The 14,352-nt window shown below is 40.7% G+C and overlaps 1 protein-coding gene across 3 annotated transcripts in view; it reads right to left on the bottom strand.

Moving 5' to 3' along the window:
• CASP8 (caspase 8) overlaps nucleotides 1-14,352 on the bottom strand; it is a 58,005-nt gene that overhangs the window by 34,706 nt on the left and 8,947 nt on the right. The gene's annotated exons all lie outside the window — the stretch shown is intronic.

Genomic DNA, 14,352 nt, shown 5'->3' with positions numbered 1-14,352 from the left:
AGTCCAGGGTGTTCTGGCAGCAGGGACACTTGGGCCAAGGGGCCATCTGGACCAAAGGTGGGGTGTGGGGCCCTGGATGGCAGCTCTGGCCCAGACATGAATACCTCGATGTTCCTCCTCCCTCTATTACTGTTTCACCAGATCTGTCTTAGCTTAGAATCTGTTGTGTTTCTGAATCTAGGATCTGTACCCTTGTTTATAATAAATGCAATCGTTTGGAAAAAATAAAATTAAAATAATCTATTAATTTTTTAAAGTCTCACACTGTATTCTCACTTGATACATGCGTAAAGGTGACAATGAGGTGAAGTGAAAAAAGGATGGTCTTTATAATAAATAATGACAGATCAACAAGATAGCCATATAAAAATAAAATGAACCTTGATTTCCTACCCACACAAAATTCAAATCCAGGTGGATAGTCAATCTAAATATTAAAAAGAAGCAATTGACCAGGTGCAGTGGCTCATGCCTGTAATCCCAGCACTTTGGGAGGCCAAGGTGGGCGGATCACCTGAGGTCAGGAGTTCAAGACCAGCCTGACCAACATGGCAAAACCCCCACCTCTACTAAAAATACAAAACTTAGCTGGGCGTGGTAGGGGGCACGTGTAGTCCCAGCTACTCATGAGATTGAGGCATGAGAATTGCTTGAACCCAGGAGGCAGAGGTTGTAGTGAGCCAAGATCGCACCACTGCACTCCAGCCTGGGCAACAGAGTAAGACTGTCTCAAAAAAAGAGAAAGCAATAAAACTTTATGAGCAATCCTAAGAGAATGTCTTTATATTGGAGTAGACAAAAACTCAAAAAGGACACAAAAAGTGCTGACCCTAAGGGAAAAAAACATCAACAGGACCGTTTTAGAATTAAGAGCTTCTTTTTGGAAAATGATACCATTAAGAGAGTGATGAGGCAGGCTAGAGAATAGGAGAGGAAATGCTATGGTAGGGAGTAATCTCCAACGTGTTGGTAAGTGAAAAAGGGGCGTGGCAGAACAGCGTGGATAGAACAATGAACAGATACGGACAAAAAGAGCAGCCACTAGAAATTACACAACAGTGTCTCCTCTGCATCTCAGCCTTTTAATATCATAGATCAATAGTGCCAAAGTGAAAACACTGTCAATGAATTTCTGAAGGAAAATGTGCATCTTGTTTTAAGTTGAGTATTAACTGAAAGTCTCACTCAGGCTGAAAACCTAAATTGATGATGTTGCTACTTGGGATAGTCCGTTACAATCGCCTCCATTGTCAGCTGCACCCGCACCTCATCTGGACAGACATTCACTCGGCATGCAAGGTGGATGCTCATCAAAGCCCCCTTCTGCTGGGGCCTTCCTGCAACCAGCAACACCCAAGGACCCCCGCACTCAATCCACCCACAGGGCGTGGTTCCTCAGGATTTTCTTTCTCTACTCCCTATTATATTGTTCTGGATATTTTTCTTTACCTGCTTAATTACCAAAATAGTAGAAAAAGAGAGAGATTTTAATTACTATACTAAGGAAATGGAATGTTTTATCCTCAAAACTCAAGGCTGTCATTCATTAATATGTTGTGCTGTCCAGGCACAGCAACTCACACCTGTAATCCCACCAATTTGGGAAGCTGAGGCAGGTGGATCACTTGAGGCCAGGAGTCCAAGACCAGCCTGGCCAACATAGTGAGACCCCCATCTCTACTAAAAATACAAAAATTGGCCAGGTGCAGTGGCTCACACCTGTAATCCCAGCACTTTGGGAGGCCAAGGTGGGCAGATCACGAGGTCAGGAGATTGAGACCATCCTGGCTAAAACAGTGAAACCCTGTCTCTAGTAAAAATATAAAAAATTAGCCAGGTGTGGTGGCGGGCGCCTGTAGTCCCAGCTACTCGAGAGGCTGAGGCAGGAGAATTGCTTGAACTCGGGAGGTGGAGGTTGCAGTGAGCCGAGATCGCGCCACTATACTCCAGCCTGGGCAACAGAGCGACACTCCATCTCAAAAAAAAAAAAAAACAAAAACAAGAATTAGCCAGGAATGGTGGTATGTGTCTGTAGTCCCAGCTAATTGGGAGATTGAGGCATGAGAATCACTTGAACCTGGGAGGCAGAGGTTGCAGTGAGCCAAGATCACACCACTGCATTGGGCAACAGAGTGAGGCTCTGTTTCCAAAAAAATTGGTTGTGCTAATGAGGATTCTCAGAGAAATCCTGTAGCCCCTGGGGAAATGTGGAGCTGAGGGTCAAGGTCATAGACAGAAGGAAGGAGCCTTCAGCCTGGACGCTACAGGGACCCAGCGAGCTCTCAGTAGGCTCCAGAAGCAACCTAATTCACATACATGCAGTTAAAAGAAAAGTCTCGCCCTGATGTCCCAGTGGCCACCAGACACACATTCTCAACAGCCTAGATAATTCTAGAATCAGATAGATTTCTTCCTAAAATTCTTCTTTTTGAAACGGAGTCTTACTTTGCTGCCCAGGCTGGAGTGCAGTGGCATAATCTCGGCTCACTGCAACCTCCACCCCGCCAGTTCAAGCAATTCTCCTGCCTCAGCCTCCGCAGCAGTTGGGATTACAGGCGCCTGCCACTGCCCCTGGCTAAATTTTGTATTTTTAGTAGAGATGGGGTTTCACCATCTTGGCCAGGCTGGTCTTGAACTCCTGGTCTCGTGATCCACCCACCTCAGCCTCCCAAAGTGCTGGGCTACAGGCGTGAGCCGCCGCGCCCAACTGACTTCTTCCTAAAATTCTAAGCAAATCTTACCCAAGGGCAATTGCAGCTCCTTTCTTGCCCCTCCCTGGCCCCCCAAAATTCCAAAAAACAATGACAGTCAAATGAAGAACATTTTGCCAGTGCTCCAGTTGACACAACTTTTGCAATTTCTGCAGCCAGAACAGACTCTTAGCAAACTGGTGTGGGAGGGCTGGGAACTGAGCAGAACATGAAGTTCACATTTTTTCAAAGCTGCAGGACAGACCCTGGTGTGCAACGGCGAGAACACAGGCTGGGGAGTCAGGCAGCTGAACTGGGGGTGAGGCTGGTCGATTCAGCTCTTAGTCCAACTTCAACATTTCCAAATGTGAGAAATTAGACTAGAGGATGTCTAAGAACACTTTCCGTCCAAACATTTGATGATTGCATAATAATATGTTTTTTTCATTCAAATTATCATCTTGTTTTCTTCTGCAGTTTCAGTGTGTGTGGGGTTGGGGTGGTCTTCCAGTTCCGAGACACGATGGCATAGATTCACTTTCCCCTGCTTCTCACCTCTAAGTACACCTAAATACCCTGGGAATAAATCAACAGATAATCACACCACAACCCTAAGAGGCGGAAAGTAGAGGCAGACTGGCTGAGGACCCAGAGGCAGGAATAACACTGTGTGTCCTGGGCTGTCTTTTTATTCCCACACATGCCAGACTGAAAACGAAAGAGGCCTGCAATCCAGAACCACCAACAGGCCTAAATTAAAAAGAACAAATGGCCGGGCCCAGTGGCTCATGCCTGTAACCCCAAGACTTTGGGAGGCCAAGGCGGGCGGATCACCTAACGTTGGGAGTTCGAGACCAGCCTCAACATGAAGAAACCCTGTCTCTACTAAAAATACAAAATTAGCTGGGCGTGGTGGTGCATGCCTGTAGTCCCAGCTACTCAGGAGGCTGAGGCAGGAGAATTGCTTGAACCTGGGAGGCGGAGGTTGTGGTGAGCCGAGACTGCGCCATTGCACTCCAGCCTGGGCAACAGAGCGAAACTCAGTCTCAAAAAAAAAAAAAAAAAAAAAAAAAGATGGACTCCAGACAATTCCCATTGTTGGGTCATTTAACTAGAAAACACTGTGCACAACCTGTCTTTGACCCTCACTGAGGTCATGAATGCTGCTGTTTCAGCTTTGGAGGCACGATGGGCAAGCCTCAATTCCCAGGCCTAACTAGTGTTGAATAAGTACATAGTCCTTGACATACTGCTGGCCAAGCAGAGGCCTGTGCAACTGGCAATACTTCATGCTGTCTTGATCAGTGAGACTGGCAAAGTAAAACAGTTCATTGTCAGGCTTAGGAAAAAAGCCTGTCTTTCTAAAGCAGACTCAATGGGCTATGGGAACAAATGGTCACACTGGGGCTCATGGTTATGTTCTATATTGCAGGCAGGCCTGATCATCCTGCTAGGAGTGATCTTGATCCTGACCATGGTCCGTTGTAACTGCAGAATAATAACCTGGCTCCTAACACAGACCATCAAAATCCAACCCATTCAGGTCTGTGATGGGGTAGCCTATGTTTCTTGCTTGGGCTCTGAAAAAAATCAAAGGATGGAGTTGAGGAATTATTTGGGCTCCAGGCCAAAATCCTATGTGTAATCTGTCAGGCCCAGGCATTGGCAATTACAAAGGCTTCACCTGGCAGGCCAAACAGGGGATTGCTGCCCCCAGACCCCTCACTCCCTCAACAGACTTGAACAGACTTGGTGCATAAGCCATGCATGGCAGGTCCTTGAGGGAGCTGCAGTGAGCACTCAGCCCATCGCCTCCTGCATGCCTCGGGACAGCCATGCTGTTAGGCGTATTAAACTAACTTATCAAATCACCTAACTTGTTCAATTGGCCAGGCCCTCCAAAACAGTGTGGAACAATACATTAATAATGATATTATCATGTTCCTGAGTTTAATGAGAAGCTCTCCAAAATTTCCTAATTAGTATGATTTTTGATTTGGGTTTCTGGTAGGTATTTTTATCAAGTTAGGGACTTTTCCTTACCTATTAGCTTCCTAGCATTTGATAAAAATCAGAAAGGGGTATTAAATTATCAAAAAGAAATGTCAGGATCTTTTGAGATGATTATAGAATTTTTCTGTCTCAGTTTCTTAAAAGTAAATTATTTACATTATGCGTGTAGATTCAAGGCTATGTGCACTTTGCAAAGTGAGTTGGGAAATTTCTTCTGTATCCTATAGCTGCCTCAATAACAGAAATTTTCTTGCGTGTAAATTATTAATTGCTTTTAATTAAATGGAAATTAGGAAATTGACCTTTTTATGTATAGGAATCCTTTTCTATTGCTTTATCAATTATATTTTATTGTAGTAAGAACATTTAAGCAAGATCTACCCTCTTAACAAATTTTTAAGTGTGCAATACAGTATTGTTGACTATAGGTACAATGTGCAGCAGATCTCTAGAACTTACTCATCTTGCTTAACTAAAACTTTATGCTTGTTGACAGGCAACTCCTCATTTCCCCCTCCCCAGCCCCTGGCAACCACCGTTCTACTCTTTGATTCTATAAATTTGACTACTTTAGATATCACATGTAAGTAGAATCACGCAGTATTTGTCTTTCAGTGACTGGCTTATTTCACTTAGCATAACGTCTTCAAGATTCATCCATGTTGTCACATATTATAGAATTTCCCTCTTTTATAAGGCTGAATAATATTCCATTTTATGTGAATACCACGTTTTCTTTCCCCATTCATGTGTCCATGGATATTTAGGTTGTTTGCACATCTTGGCTACTATAAATAGTGCTGCTATGACCATGGGAGTATAACATATTTAGAAATCAAGAAGTATGGTGCTTCTAGCTTTGTTCTTCCTCAAAACTGATTTAGCTATTTGTGGGCCTTTTTATACTTTAGAGGTTTTTTTCTGTTAAAAAAAAATCCATTGGGATTTTAATAGAGATCACACCAAATTTGTAGATTGCTTTAGGTAGTATATGCAATAGACTGATGTTTGTTTCACCTAAAACTCACATGTTGAAACCTAATCCCCAATGTGTTGGTATTTGGAGGTGGGACCTTTGGGAGGTGATTAGGTCATGAAGGTAGAGCACTTATGAATGGGACTAGTGTCTTATAAAAGAAATCCCAGCATGCTCCATCACCCTAATTCCATGAGGACACATGGAGAAGATGGCCATTTATGAACTAAAAAGCAGGCCGTCACTAGATAGCAAATCTGCTAGCTACTTGATCTTGAATTTCCTAGCCTCCAGAACTGTGAAAAATAAGTTTCTGTGTTTTGTAAGTCGCCAGTCTATGGTATTCTCTTTTCGCAGGCTGAATGAACTAAGGCACTATATATGCATGGATTTATTTCTGAGCTCTCTCTTCTCTTCTGATGGCCTACATGTTTGTTTTTATGCTATTCCCATGCTGTTTCAATTACTATAGCTTTGTAATATATTTGAAACATATTATGAATCCCATATATGAAAAGCTTACATCTAACCAAAACAGCATGGTACTGGTACCAAAACAGAGATATAGACCAATGGAACAGAACAGAGTCCTCAGAAATAATACCACACATCTACAGCCATCTGATCTTTGACAAACCTGAGAGAAACAAGAAATGGGGAAAGGATTCCCTATTTAATAAATGGTGCTGGGAAAATTGGCTAGCCATAAGTAGAAAGCTGAAACTGGATCCTTTCCTTACTCCTTATACGAAAATTAATTCAAGATGGATTAGAGACTTAAATGTTAGACCTAATACCATAAAAATCCTAGAGGAAAACCTAGGTAGTACCATTCAGGACATAGGCATGGGCAAAGACTTCATGTCTAAAACACCAAAAGCAACGGCAGCAAAAGCCAAAATTGACAAATGGGATCTCATTAAACTAAAGAGCTTCTGCACAGCAAAAGAAACTACCATCAGAGTGAACAGGCAACCTACAGAATGGGAGAAAATTTTTGCAGTCTACTCATCTGACAAAGAGCTAATATCCAGAACCTACAAAGAACTCAAACAAATTTACAAGAAAAAAACAAACCACCCCATCAAAAAGTGGGCAAAGGATATGAACAGACATTTCTCAAAAGAAGACATTCATACAGCCAACAGACACATGAAAAAATGCTCATCATCACTGGCCATCAGAGAAATGCAAATCAAAACCACAATGAGATACCATCTCACACCAGTTAGAATGGCGATCATTAAAAAGTCAGGAAACAACAGGTGCTGGAGAGGATGTGGAGAAATAGGAACACTTTTACACTGTTGGTGGGATTGTAAACTAGTTCAACCATTATGGAAAACAGTATGGCGATTCCTCAAGGATCTAGAACTAGATGTACCATATGACCCAGCCATCCCATTACTAGGTATATACCCAAAGGATTATAAATTATGCTGCTATAAAGACACATGCACACGTATGTTTATTGCAGCACTATTCACAATAGCAAAGACTTGGAATCAACCCAAATGTCCATCAGTGACAGACTGGATTAAGAAAATGTGGCACATATACACCATGGAATACTATGCAGCCATAAAAAAGGATGAGTTTGTGTCCTTTGTAGGGACATGGATGCAGCTGGAAACCATCATTCTCAGCAAACTATCACAAGAACAGAAAACCAAACACCGCATGTTCTCACTCATAGGCAGGAACTGAACAATGAGATCACTTGGACTCGGGAAGGGGAACATCACACACCGGGGCCTATCATGGGGAGCGGGGAGGGGGGAGGGATTGCATTGGGAGTTATACCTGATGTAAATGACGAGTTGATGGGTGCAGCACACCAACATGGCACAAGTATACATATGTAGCAAACCTGCATGTTGTGCACATGTACCCTACAACTTGAAGTTTAATAATAATAAATAAATTTAAAAAAAAATAAAAAATAAAAAATAAAAATAAAAATAAAAATAAATAAAAAAAATAAAAAAAAAAGAAAAGCTTACATCTAACATCATACTCAACAGTGAAAATTTTCTTATATATGGTCTTGATGATGTTGAGACTCTTTCTTTCTATTTCCAATGTGTTGAAAGTTTTTTTTTTAATCACGAAAGGGTATTAAATTTTGTCAAATGCTTTCTCTGCATCTATTGAGATGATCATGTGATCTTTATATCCTTTACCCTGTTAATATGTCATTTCACATTGATTTATTTTTGCATATTGATCCATACTTGCATCCTAGAGATAAATCCCACTCGGTCATGATGTATGATTATTTAAATGCACAGTTGAATTTGATTTGCTAGTATTTTGTTATGAGTTTTTATATCTATATTCATATATTCATCAAGGATATTAACCTGCAGTTTTCTTTTCTTGTGGTGTCTTTGTTTGGTATTGGTGTCGGGTTAATGTTGGCTGCATAAAATGAATTTGGAAGTGTGCCCTCTTCTTCAATTTTTAAAAATAGTTTAAGAAGAACTGGCATTAATTCTTCCTGAGATGTTTGGAAGAATTCACCTGTGAAGCCATCTGGTCCTGGACTTCTTCGTTTTGGGAACGTTTTTGATTACTGACTAAACCTCCACATTAGTTACAGGTCTGTTCAGACTTTGTATTTCTTCATGATTCAGTCATCATAGATTGGAAGGTTTTATGAATTTATTCATTTCTTCTAGATTATCCAATTTGTTGGCATAGAATTGTTCATTGTAGCCTCATGATCCTTTTTATTTCTGTGGCATCAGTTGTAATGTCTCCTCTTTCATTTCTGATATTGTTTATTTGAGTCTTCTTTCTTACTTAGTCTAACAGGATTTGTTGATTTTGTTTATCTTTTCAAAAAAACCAATTCTTTTGTTGTTCTTTTCAAAAAATTTGTTGATTTTTTTTCTATTGCTTTTCTATTCTGTATTTTCTTAGTTTCTACTCTAATCTTTGTTATTTCCTTCTACTAATTTTGGGCTTAGTTCCTCTTCTTCCTCTTCTTCTTCATCTTCTTCTCCTCTCCTTGAGGCACAAAGTTAGACTATTTACTTGAGATCTTTCTTCTTTTTCACTGCAGATGTGTATTGCAAGAAAGTCCCTCTTAGTGCTGCTTTGCTTAGTACTGCTTTTATCCTGTAAGTTTGGGTATGTTGTGTTTTTCTTTTTATTTATCTCAAGATGTTTCCTAATTTCTTTTTTGATTTTTTTGGCCTAATTGTTGTTCAAAAGTACGTTGTTTAATTTCCACATATTTGTGAACTTTCTATTTTTCCTTCTGCCATTGATTTTTAGTTTCATTCCATCATGGTCAGAAAAGATACATGGTATGATTTCAATCTCTTAAATTTTCAAAGACTTGTTTTGTGACCCAATATGTGATCTACCTTGGAGAAAGTTCCACGTGCATTTGAGGAGAATGTGTGTTCTGCTGCTGTAGGGTGGAACGTTCTGTGTATTTCTGTTCAGTCCATTTGGTCTATAATGTTGTTTAAGTCCCCTTTCTCTTTATGAATCTTCTGTCTGAATGTTCTACCCATTATTTAAAGTACAGTGTTGAAGTAGGCATCATAGTTCTGCTCTTCTAAAGGGGAATGGTTCTAACGCTTCTCTGTGGGTAGGGGGATAGGAAAAGACAAAAATAACAGAAATCGTGAGACAGTGAATGGCCTTAAGAATTCTTTTCTGTCCTTGCAGACAACGGACCCTGAAGGAGAAGAGTGTTCCTGGGCCAAATCTGCATGCATACACACAGTTTGATCTGCCTGGTTTATGAGGCATTCACATCTAGGCCTTACCTCCTACATGCTAAAAATGGGTCTATTTGAGTAACATGGGTGCTTCAAAAGTCTCTGTGACTAATTTGAGGAGAAAACGGGCACAGATGCAGAGGTAACTAGAAGGCATCATAAGTTCCCAGAATGCTCTGAAACTAAGGCCTTGCTGGTATCAGAAAGAAGGGCAAAAGACAGCCAGATCTCAGGAACCTGGTTTCACTTCTCAACAGACAAATGCTGTCCCAGCTTGCATCAGAAGCCACCAGGGACAATATCAAAAGTTTCACAATCATGCTGCAGTGTGAGCTTCCCGAGAGCAAGCTCTGGGAGGATCCGGGTAAGGATTGCCCGCCACCTGTGACGCCTCAACAGGGAGGAGCTCCTTGCTTGAAAAGGGAGAAAACTGCCAAACTGGAGATGAAGGAAACTGAAAGAAGTAGCCACTAAGAAAAAGCAACATGAACCCAAAGCACAATCAATCCAAGGTAACTGAGAATCCAGGAGAAAACAAATTAGAAAAGTAAACTGGCAAGTGTCTACGTAACTCCTTAAAAGGTTTGTTATTAACCAAAAAGTAAAAATCAAATCAGCCAACAACAACCAAAAAAAAACACTAGATATTAGATGAAGATATCCAATAGTGGAAGACAAATGCATTTTTAAGAAGTAAGGAAAAGACTGGGTGCGGTGGCTCACACCTGTAATCTCAGCACTTTAGAAACTCAAGGTGGGCGGATTATTTGAGGCCAGGAGTTCGAAACCAGTCTGGTCAACATGGTGAAACCCCATCTCTAATAAAAATACAAAAAATTAGCCAGGCATAGTGGCAAATGCCTATAGTCCCAGTTACTCAGGAGGCTGAGGCAAGAGCATTGCTTGAACCCAGGAGGCGGAGGTTGCAGTGAGCCGAAATTATGCCACTGCACTCCAGCCTGAGCCACAGAGTAAGATTCCCTCTCAAGAAAAAAAAAAGAAAAAGAAAGAAAGAAGGAAAGAAAGAGAGAGAGAGAGAGAGAGAAAGGAAAGAAAGGGAAAAGAAAGGAAAGAAAGGAAAAAGAAAGGAAAGAAAGAAAGAAAAAAAGCAAGAAAAATAAATAAATAAATGTTTCAGTGTTTTATTGTTTCCTACGCTGAGGTGGGAGCGAATATTCTCTGAAATTTTCTTGTAGATAACCTTTAGAAAATTTAAATGATATTCCATATATTCTAGACATATCTTCTCAAACACAGCAAGTTCCCCACTTGCCCCACAAGATGCCCCAAGCCTTCTCAAGGTTCCTCTGGGTCATCTGGATTTCAGCTCAGCCTTAGTTTCCTGACAACATCATGTTGTTCTGTCGTACTTTTCTCTTTTGCCTCCCTTGTTATTTGTTACCCCTGCTTGGAATACTCTTTCCTCTTTGATATCACCAAAGTGTGAATCCACACAACACTGTCCACTTCCTCCAGGAAGTCCACCCGGACTGCTCCCACCTAGTATATCTCTTTCACGTTCTTGCACATTCAGTCAGAAACCTATAGCTGCTCTCCATTTGCCAAGAGGTTGTTTTCTAAGTTTATACCAAGGTTGTTTGATGAGATCGCAAAATGCCACTTCCCATTTTTCCCCTAGCTGGCTTTTTAACGCATGTCATGCCTGACATCTAAATCTACTGCTTGATCACTACACAAGGCTGGCCCACAGACTGCTTTGGCACAAAGACCAAAGACTACCAGGCTCAACGTTAACTCCTGTCTTTCTGGGCCAAGATAGAGCCAGAAGACACAGAGCCATCCACTGATGCACCAGTAAATTAATGACTTTACAAACCAGCATGCATTCTTGCAGGGATTGTGTGCAAGTGGGAAAAAAAACTGTCTGGGTATCAAAATGATTCACCAAGCTGTACATTTACAACTTGTGAATTCTTCAGTATTTATGTAAGGTTTCGACACAAATTTTACATCAGAAAATCAACATGACTCACTCCAGTCTTCTAATTTTCTATTTTTCCTCCAAGACCTTGCTGGATGTTTTCTTTTCTTTTTCTTTTTCTTTTTCTTTTTTTTTTTTTCTCTGAAGATCTGCTGGAGAGATGTTTTCATAAAGATAAAGAAAAGGGTCTGGACAAGATGGTTCATGCCTATAATCCCAGCACTTTGGGAAGCCGAGGCGGGCAGATCACTTGAGGTCAAAAGTTTGAGACCAGCCTGGCCAACATGTTGAAACCCCATCTCTACTGAAAATACAAAAATTAGCTGGGCATGGTGGCAAGCGTCTGTAATCCCAACCACTCAGGAGGCTGAGGTGGGAGAATCTTTTGAACCTGGGAGGTGGAGTTTGCAGTGAGCCAAGAACTTTGCACTGCACTCTAGCCTGGGCGACAGAGCAAAACTCTGTCAAAAAAAAAAAAAAAAAAAAAGAGAGAGAGAGAGAAAAGGGTCATACTGGGGAAAAGGAACAAACACAGACACACTGAAAAGAATCCAGATGGTTAATAATATGACAGAGAATCAGAGACTATGAAGATTTAATTCAGAGGGGTGAGGATAGAAATAACTTGGCACTGCTTTTCAGCTAAATGTATTCTTTACTTGAAAACTTCTGTCTGACCAGGCACAGTGGCTCACGCCTGTCATCTCAGCACTTTGGACAGCCGAGGCAGTTGGATAGCTTGAGCCCAGGAGTTCAAGACAAGCCTGGGAAACATGATGAAACTCCATCTCTACAAAAAGTGCAAAAATTAACCAGGTGTGGTGGTGCACACCTTTAGTCCAGCTACTCGGGGATGGGGAGCTGAGGTGGGAGAATCACTTGAGCCTCGGAGGTTGAGTCTGCAGTGGGGCAAGGGTGCAGTGAGCCAAAGTCACACAATTGCACTCCAGCCTGGGCGACAGAGCCAAACTCTGTCTCTGAAAAAAGAGACGTTTTAGTAGAATTTTCATGTTGGCTTGCTGCCCTCTGGTGGGTTTATTAGGGTTTATCACAAACACTGTGGGATTCACTCTGGCAATGACCATTAACATAAAATACCAATGGTTCTTGGGCATAACTCTCCCCCTGGGAAGTCAGATCTTTGACTTCACGGAGTCAGGAATTTGTTATTGGCCTGGACAACAGAAACATATCTGGAAAATCCCCAAATATTTGGAAATGAAATAACACAACTCTAAATAATCCATGGGTCAAAAAATAAATCAAAAGTAAATTATGTAGTATTGAATTAAATTAAAATCAAAACAAAATATCAAAATGCTGCTAAAGCAAGGCTAGGAAAAATTTACAGAACTAAATGCCTAAAAGGAGCAGAGGCGGGGAAGGGCAGGAGGACAGGATTCAAGAGGGCATACGAAATATTTTGGAGGTAATATATATGTTCACTATCCTGTCTGCAGTGATAGTTCCACCCATATATATACAGTCATATGTCACTTAATGACGGGTGTAAGTTCTGAGAAATGCATCATCAGTGATTTCGTCATTATGCCAACATCATAGAATGTACTTATGCAAAACCTAGATGGTATAGCCTACTACACACCTAGGTTATATGGCCTAGACTATTACTCCTAAGATGCAAACCTACAGAGCATGTTACTGTATTGAATATTGTAGGCAATTGTAACACAATGGTAAGTATTTGCATATCTAAATATGTCCAAACATAGAAAGGGTACAGTAAAAATACAGTATTATAACCTTATGAGACCACCAACATATATGTCGTCTGTCATTGACTGAAATGGCACTTGAATATATATGAGTGTGTCTATATGACTGTATATATGTGTCGTACATGTCAAAATTTATCAAATTATATACTTTATATGCCATTTGTTGTATATCAATCATATCTCAGTAAAGCTGTTTTAAACAGCACGTGGCTGCACTATTAGGCAGTACAACTCAAGTGCAATTACTAAGACAATACTAAAAGCATATATAATTAACAAGCTAATAAAGGGGTAAGGTGAACTTTCTAAAATTACTTAATCCCTCTAAAAGAAATGAAGAAAGTAAAGAGAACTGACGTCACAAATAGAAAACAACTGGAAATATAGATTTTAGCCCAATTATATTGATAATTACATTAAATTAAAATGGACTAAATACTATAATTATAAGAAAAGTGCTTTCCAGAATACATTTTTCTAAAATAAAAGAAAAACCTGAACAATATACTACTTACAGCAGACACATTTCAAGCATAAGAACATCGAAACACTCAGAGTATAAGGACGGAAAAAGATGTACCAACTGATATCATTATGCTAATATCACATAAGGCAGACATAAAGGAAAAATGATATGAATTTAAAATGAGAAATTGACAAGCCACAGTCATAGTATAAGATTTTTATGTTCCCTTCTTGATAATGGGTAAGAAAGACGGACAAGCAATAGAGTTACACAAGATTTGAACAACACAATTAATTTTGACCTAAATAACATAAAATCTTGGCCTAAATAACATAAAATCAATTATGTTAGTGCCTTTCTTCCCTCATTCATAAAGTCACTATCATAATGATTCCTGCTGGCGAAGTTCCAAGATGGCCAGATAAGAACAGTTCCAGTCTACAACTCCCAGCATGAGCAATGCAGAAGATGGGTGATTTCTGCATTTCCAACTGAGGTACTGGGTTCATCTCACTGGGGCTTTTCAGACAGTGGGTGCAGCCCACAGAGCATGAGTCAAAGCAGGGCCGGATCACCTCACTTGGGAAGCACAAGGGGTTGGGGAATTCCCTTTGCTAGCCAAGGGAAGCCATGACAGACAGTACCTGGAAAATCGGGACACTCCCACTGTAATACTGCACTTTTCCAAGGGTCTTAGCAAAGGACACACCAGGACATTATATCCTGCACCTGGCTCAGAGGGTCCCACACCCACAGAGCCTTGCTCACTGCTAGCACAGCAGTCTGAGA

Source organism: Chlorocebus sabaeus, chromosome 10 (assembly GCF_047675955.1).
Source record: "Chlorocebus sabaeus isolate Y175 chromosome 10, mChlSab1.0.hap1, whole genome shotgun sequence".
Classification (NCBI taxonomy): Eukaryota; Metazoa; Chordata; class Mammalia; order Primates; family Cercopithecidae; genus Chlorocebus; species Chlorocebus sabaeus.
Note: the sequence above shows the minus strand (reverse complement) of the source record. Positions and strands in the feature narration are given on the sequence as shown.